Source organism: Nannospalax galili, unplaced genomic scaffold (genome assembly GCF_000622305.1).
Source record: "Nannospalax galili isolate Female #2095 unplaced genomic scaffold, S.galili_v1.0 scaffold762, whole genome shotgun sequence".
Taxonomy (NCBI): domain Eukaryota; kingdom Metazoa; phylum Chordata; class Mammalia; order Rodentia; family Spalacidae; genus Nannospalax; species Nannospalax galili.
In genome coordinates this window covers 1722985-1730993 of record NW_008350126.1, presented here as the reverse complement: position 1 = coordinate 1730993, position 8009 = coordinate 1722985, and the positions used below count along the sequence as shown (strand labels likewise).

General features: G+C 41.3%; 1 pseudogene; it reads right to left on the bottom strand.

Annotated features, from left to right (window-relative positions):
- Positions 1 to 7643: 7643 nt before the first annotated feature.
- Positions 7644 to 7744, bottom strand: LOC115072748 (annotated as a pseudogene).
- Between the last annotated feature and the right edge of the window lie 265 nt (positions 7745 to 8009).

Below are 8009 nucleotides of genomic sequence, written 5' to 3'. Positions count from 1 at the left end.
GAGTTTGAGGCAGCTGGTCATGTTGTATTCACACACAGGGAGCAAAGTATGGAATGCTGGTGCCCAGCTTCCTTTCTCCTTTTTATTCAGTCCTGAGCTCCAAACTATAGAATGGTTCCACCTACTCATTTCAAGAGGGTGGGTCTTCCCATTTCAAGTAACCTAATCCAGATAATCCCTCACAGCCGTGCCCAGAGATTTATTTCCATGGTGATTCTAAATACCATCAAACTGAAAACTAAGATTGACCTCCACAGGGACCCAGTCCTAACATGACGTTAATTTATATATCCTATACATATTATGTACAAAGTCTGAACATCATTTATACAGTATTTTAAATAATTTTGTGCATGAGATTACATCCTATGGAATTTTCCTATTGAAGCATCATGCTAATTCTCAAATGGTTCATATTTTGGCTTTTCTGACAGGAGCTGGATGTGCACAAACTCCCTGGGGATCAAATGGTTCCTTTGGGCCAGGACTTCTGTGGTTTGTAATAGTTTATTCTCTAATATTTTGCTGTCTAGAAAGGTAAGTTTGACAGGCAAAGTTGTTGGTAATGTTGACTAATTAATGCTCTATGTGTGTGGATGTGTGTGTCTGTGTGAAGGAGTTTCATTAGGGTTGCTTACAGGATCACGGGCACCTTATTAATAGCTATACCATTGAAGAAAATATCTTTCTGTCCTCCAAATATCAGCTACCTATAAATCTTCAGGGAGAGGTGGGGCCTTGTGAGCGCTCCCCCATCGCCATGACAGGATGTTGTTAGACCCAGTCTTGTGCAGGTCTTGGGCAGGTACTCACAGTTGCTGTGAGTTCAGGAGTATAAGGAACAGGTCATGTCTGCAAGACAGCATGCCACATCATTCCACAGGTTCTTCAGCGCTTATATCCTCTGTGGTGTTTGCTGAGCCTTGGCTGGAATGATGTAGATGTCCCATTGGTGGCTGAACACTCAATAATCACTTGTTCTCAGCACTTTTTAAATATTTTTTTGAGAATTTCATACATACTGTATTTACATCATTTCCCTCCATCCCTCTCCCCTCTGAGCCCATTTAGTGGTGTTTGTATGTACATGTGTTTAGACCTGACCACCTGGAATTGGATGGAAGCTAGTCACTGAAGAAAACTGGTTCTTTCTCCCTCAGCAGCCATTGATTGCCTGTGGCTCTTCATCTAGAAGTAGGACCTTGTGAAATTTCTCCTGTCCACAGTGGCCTGTCAACTGGTGGTGTCATTATGCAGGTTTTATTTAGGAAACCATATTGTTGAGATTAATGATTGTAGTTTCCCTGTCATGTCTAGAAGACACTCTCTAGAAGGCCTATTTCTCTGTGTCTTACACTCTTTCCTGCACCTCTTCTGAAATGTTCCCTCAGCCTTGATGTGAAGGGGTTGCTTTGTAGAAGTATCAGTTGGGGCCGGCCTCCCCAGGATCACATTGTTTGCATTTTGACCAGTTGTGGAACTTTGTAATAATCTCCATCTATTACGAAAACTGATGACTGGTAAATGCTATACTTATAAAAGGGTGTAAGAATACACATTTAGAATACAGTTAGAAATTATATTGGTTTAGGAAAGCAGTTTTTCTCTATAGCCTATACTCTATGACTGCTCCAAGCTCTGAGTATTTGTCTACATGTACAGTACCAGACAAGAATTCTCTCCTCTTGAACAGGCCTTAAGTGCATTTAGCTAGCTGTTGGTAACCCCCAAGAAAAAAGTGCCACTACTGCACAATTAGGGATATTTTGCTGAGCAGGTCACTGTTGTAGTTCACGGCCTACAGCTGGGTAAGATTATTGATTTCTTTTATCCCTCAGCAGCTTGCATAGAACCTTCCAAAACTATTTTCTAGTTCCAAAACTATTTGCTGGTTCTCAGGGAGGAAGCTTCCAGGTCAGTTCCAACCTGATTCCTCCAAGTCTTGTGTCCAAAGTGTGTGGCAAACTCAGCCATAGGGTCTCACCTTCAAGTTCAGTGAGGCATGGCAAGGACTGTGGAAACAGTCTATATTGTTTTGGAAGTCTCTTGAGCTTCTTTGACTAACAACTAGAAAGGAGGTTCCCCTTACCTGGCACTGGGCTTTTTGTTAGATAACCTTTTGGTATACACAGGCACAGACATATATATCATATATGTGTTTTTATGTAAGCTTATAAAATAACGTTTCCCTATAGCTTTTCCAGACATATTTATCTCTCCTTCCATCCTCTCCTATATTACCATCCCTATCTCCTCCTCAGGTGAAATTCTCACCTTTTCCTCATTTCCCTCTTTTTAAAAATCATTTTTTATTCAATGTTTGTGTATTTCATATATAAAATCATCTTTATACACCCTTCCTCCTTCCCCTTTGGCTCCCTCCTGTAGACCCCCACCGAAGTTCATACTAAGGCCCATTATGTAAAGTTAGTGTGCCGAGATGTCCCTCAGTGCAAGTTCACCCACTGATGGGTGTTTAGTCAGCCTATCTAGAGTCTCTCTCTTCAAGAAGATCTGCTCTCCTCACTCAACAGTAATCAGCTGCCAATAATTCTCTGACTAAGATAGGGGCTTGCTATTCATTTCCACAGTTCTGTGCTGGTTTTTGTCTGCCTGGGTTTGCATGGGTCTTGTGCATGCTGACACCATTGCTGTAGGTTTGTATGAGAAGGGTCCTGACCATAGGACTATTTCTATATGGTCATGCACTTCCTCCCTGGCTCTTACAATCTTTCTGCCCCCTCTTCCACAATGGTCCCTGGCCCTGGATAGGTGGACCTTAATATAGGATCCCTGTCCAAGGACCCACACTCTGCCCACTCTTATTCTCTACACTTGGCCATTTGTGACCTTTTGTGCTCCTGGCCCTCTGCTGCATAAAGGAGCTTCATTGATGAGAATCAAAAGATGCATTAGTGTTCTCTTCATTCCTTGTTCTATGTTCTGTGAGTCTTAGGTGTAGACGTTACATCCTAGATGTGTCACTTAGGCTTGGGAAATTCATAGAGAATCTCTGTACATGACCAGTGGTGTAACTCTGTAATAATCTCTGTTGAAAAAGAAGTTACTTTGATGGGTGGTGAATGGGATACTTGTCTCTAAATTTAAATAAATCCACATTTTGCACATAGTAAGAAATTACATTTGTCTAGGGACATGAGAGCTTGTCATTCCCTCTTGATAGTGCCTTTGTTCTCCTATCCTTCTCTCTGAAGATGGCTTGTCTCCCGTCCCCCATGGTCTCTTTCTACTCTCCTGGCTTCTTTGGTTACTATAGCAGCACTAATCTATAGGCAGAAACAAAAATATTTAGAAGGTAATTTGATAGACATACCATATTTATTTAGCAAGGCAATAACTATAGCTTCCCCACTAGGGCCTATGACCTCCCCAGTCATGAATTTTTGACAAGGGTTATAGTACCAGTACCAGATAAGAATTCCCTCTGATGGGGTGGGCCTCAATTCCAATCAGAAAGCAGTTGGTTAAACTCATAACAAACTTACATCAGTTGATTTATTTTGCCTGGCAGGGTCAACAGGTAAGTAGGATTTGATGACAGTTCTCCTCCAGCAGCTTCCACAGAATCTTTTGACAGTTTATTCAAATAATGATAAAAAGAAAATGACACTTTTAGTTCATTTGGGTTATGATTGCAAGCCAAAGAGCAGCTTTACCTTGAAGTTTAATATAAGTTAGATCTAAGGACTGTTGAAATTGAGTAAGGACCAGATCAGCGAGAAGGCTTGTGAAAATGTGAGCTGTTAGGTTCCACCAAAGTTCTTGATTTAGTAAGTCTAGGGTGAGCCCCCATAATCTGCCTTTACAAGATTCCTAAGTAATGCTGGTGCAGCTGCTTTGGGTACCACATTTTGAGAACTGAGGGTCTAGGTAAATTAGAAACGTGTACTTGACTAGTCATGAACACAGTGGCCAGAACATAGTTGTAGAGTAGGAAGGCCTAGGAGGAAGCCCCAATTCTGTAGTTGACTTACTGTGAGGACCCAAGAAATATGAACAAATTCTTTGAGTTTTATCTGCCTACTTTGAACAGTGGAGACAAATGTATTATCAGCATCTACCTTTTAGTTTTGAAGGAATGTAATTTTGTATCTGGCAGATATTTAGCACTGAGAAAACTTTTACCACTGGTGATTTCTTTTGATCAGTAGAATCTGTTTTGTCAGAAAGATATGACCAAGGGATAGAAATTAGCACAAAGAATAAAATATGGAGGAAAAAAATGAATATCCCAAAACCTTTACAAGCCAGTTTCAAGACGGAAGCTTACATACGTGATACTTTTGTTTTGAAAATAATATCTGCAGGGGACAGAGATAGACTGAAGAGTGCTGAGGACGTGTACTTCAATGTTTGAACAGACATGGCAAAGTTGGTCCAAGACTGGAGTCCATTTCTGGCCACTGCATTTAGTCTATAAGCATGTGACTTTCAAGAAAGAGTTCAAGGAAACAAGCATTCATGGTAAAGTTCTGGACACTGGCTGAATGTCTGTCTCCGTTAATGCCTATAGATGCATATAGTATTATCTCTACTTTACAGGGAGGAAAAGGGAGTTCACAGAGTGAAGTGATTAGCTCAAGGTCAAGTGGCTCAGTGCAGCTGACACTTGAACTCTTGTCTGACACTCAACTATACTTTCTAGTCATTTACAATGACAGATTGCTTATTAATCAGTTCATTATTTCTCTTGGCAGACCTGGTGTTGGCTTCAGCTTTAGAGAGAAGGGAATTAGAAGTCAGGAAGGTTAGGAGAGCTGGTCGGAGGACTGAAGAGGATAGTCTGATAGGTCAGATGTGTCTAAGGCTTTGGCCATCCCAGAGCAAAAACACAAGAATTCATTTACATACTTAATGCTTTGCTTGATTCAACTAGTCAGAACCATCATTGTGATGGAAAAGGAAAACATTTAATTGTACTCATCTGAGGCCTATGTATGGAGAGGGTGGCAAAGGGCAAAGAGGAGGTTAATGATGGTGGGCGTGACCCTCTATTGTCCTGATTTTGAACAGCACCCTCAACCAATGGTATTTCAAAAGTATTTAGAGCTTCCCCAAATAAAATAGTTTGGGGAATTTATAAGCAAGCCTCCACCAGCACGATAGAACAGCATCATGCAAGTGGCTGGAGAAAAACGAGTCTTAACTAATCTGTGTCTGTTTCTATGGGCATTGAGGTGTTGTCCAGTACATAGATCTTGATTTCATGCTCGGTACACTTATTTTCTACTCAGTATATTTCTAGGTTCACCAATTGAGTCTTGAGTGTCTAGTAAAGAACTTTAAAACAAAGGCTGCCTGGAAAGCCATGTGGTGGTCCAACCCTGCCGGTTCCTTAGTAAGAAATAGAGAGAGAAGAGTGGGGAGAGAGGGAGTCAAGTCCCAGGTTTATGGCATTAGGCGATTCACTTCCTTTTTCTAATCCTCAGTTGTCTGGGCTGTAACATGAGCAGAGTGCCTGCTCCTAAGGTTAAAGTGAGTAACAAGATGATATTCATAAAATAATTAGCATGTTACTACAATAATAAATCCAGAATAACTATAAACTATGATTACTGCTGTGACGCTACACGTTAAACCCAATGGGAAAAAAAGAACGATGCTACTAAATTTAGTAACCAAATGCAACAATGATATCTAGTCTATTAAAAATGTTTTGTCTTTGTCACTAAAAGCAAACAAATACTGAGTCCATAAACCCAGTTTTCAGGGTGACTTGGCCCAGCATACGTAAGAATACAACAGTATATTTTATTCAAGCAACATGCACTTAGTACCTGCTACATGCCAAGCACAGTCTTAGACATTGCATTTATTGACCAGGATGCTGAACCTAAGTGGGACAGCAGACAGTCACACAGCCAATAAAAGGAGTTGTATGTTCTGAACTAAAGGCAGAGAACCTTCGTTCTTCACTCTTTCAAGCTAAGATCACAGTTCTTCATCGTGACCCTTCCCAGCCTGCCTGGCAATTTGTTCTAAGACTCGAATGACTAACAGAATGAAAGTCCTATTAATACTTAGTCCAAAGAGCCTGATTTCTTCCAAATAAGTAGCAGGTCCCAAAGAGAATCTGATCGTGGAATAATTATGCTCTCAGCTACAAATAGGGCATGATAGGATGAGCGCTGGTGTTAGAGCAGTCTCCATGGAGACCAGTGAAAGGGCTTAATTGTTTCTGAAAATGATCAGATCAGTTGCAGTTCTCTCCTCCCTCTGCCATTGAGTGACAAGAAGGGGCTCAGATCCATCCATGGCAGCTCTGTCCTGGGGGGGGGCTTGAGATGGCACAGCCTTTAAGGAACACATCATGAATTCCCCGCCTGAGTGACAGTTCTATGCTTTATGAAAGGCAACATAATTAAAGATTTTCTCTTTGCAATTCAGTTCCAGTCTAGATTCCTGGGTCACTCCACAGCCTCAACCATGGAACCCTATGCACTTGGTGTTCTTTTTCATCTAATTGCAGCAGTGTTTGTTCCCTTTGTTCTGGACACAGCCCCGTGACCCTCAGTCTTTCCTCCTGCTTGTAATGTTTTTCCAAGGGAGTCCTCAGGAGGCAAGGTCTTTCTGTTGTGTAATGTCAGCTCCAATGTGAGGTCTGTAAGAACTTTTCTAACCACCACCCTTCCACCCCCTTTGTTTGTTTTTAAAAATATTTTATTTATTATTTTATGTGTATGAGTGTATTGCCTGCATGTATGTGAGTGCACTGGTGTCGTGCAATGCCGTGGAGGTCAGAAGAGGGTGTTGGATTCCCCTGGAACTGTAGTTAAGGATGGTTCATAGCCACTATGTGGGTGCTGGGAATTGAACCCGTGTCCTCTGCAAGAGCAGTCAGTGCTCTTAACCGCTGAGCCATCTCTCCAGCCCCAAAATATTTTATTATTTTTATTTTATGTGTATGCGTGTATTGCCTGCATGTATGTAACTGCACCCGTGTCATGCAATGTCCACGGAGGTCAGAAGAGGCTGTCGGATCCCCTGGGACTGGAGTTACGACAGTTGTTAGCTGCCATGTGGGTGCTGGGATTCGAACCTGGGTCTTCTGCAAGAACAACCAGTGTTCTTAACCACTGAGCCATCTCTCCAGCCCTGCATCCCCTTTGTTTTTATTATATACTTTGTTTTCTTCATATCAGCACATCAGAATTTGAAATTTTTATTGACTGATTATTGGTTTTGTTCACAGTCTCTTGCTCTCCCTGGTACCTTTTTAAAGTGCTGATATTTTGTCTGCTTTGTTTAGCCTAAATGGAAGATTTGCATTTTAAAAACATTCATAAAAGTATTAGTAAATATGGGCCTGGAGAGATGGCTTGGCAGTTAAGAACACTGGTTGTTCTTGCAAAAGACCCGGTTTCGAATCCCAGCACCCACATGGCAGCTGACAATTGTCCATAACTCCAGTCCCAAGGGATCCAACAGTCTTTTCTGACCTCCGTGGGCATTGCACGACATGGGTGCACTTACCTACATGCAGCCAATACACACATACACGTAAAATAAAAATAAATAAAATTTAAAAATTAGTAAACATTTGGAACAAAAAATCATGTCTATCAATTTGGAATAAGAAAAACATGAAATTGAAAAAAAGAAGTAATTTTTAAAGTTTAAGTAAAACTATGGAACACTTCATGAATTTGCATGTCATCTCTGCACAGGGACCATGCTAATCTCTATTGTTCCAGTTTTAGTACGTGTGCTGCCAAACAAGCCCAAGAACTGAGGCTTTAGACTCTGCACTGAACTCACTGCCTTACAAAGGCTCTTGTTCAAAATCTAGAGAATTCCTAGTAATCTTCGAAGTCGAAAGCAGAAACCTAATGTCCTTCCTATGGCCTTATCTAAGGCTCAAGAAACAAGAAAGAAGATGGGGTAGAAAGGATGTAACTAACAGCTGGAAGATGGGGGAAGGCTACGAGGTGCAGCATTCTGGACAGGAATTGTGTCATTGCACTGCAGAGTTATAGGTGCCTGCTCCA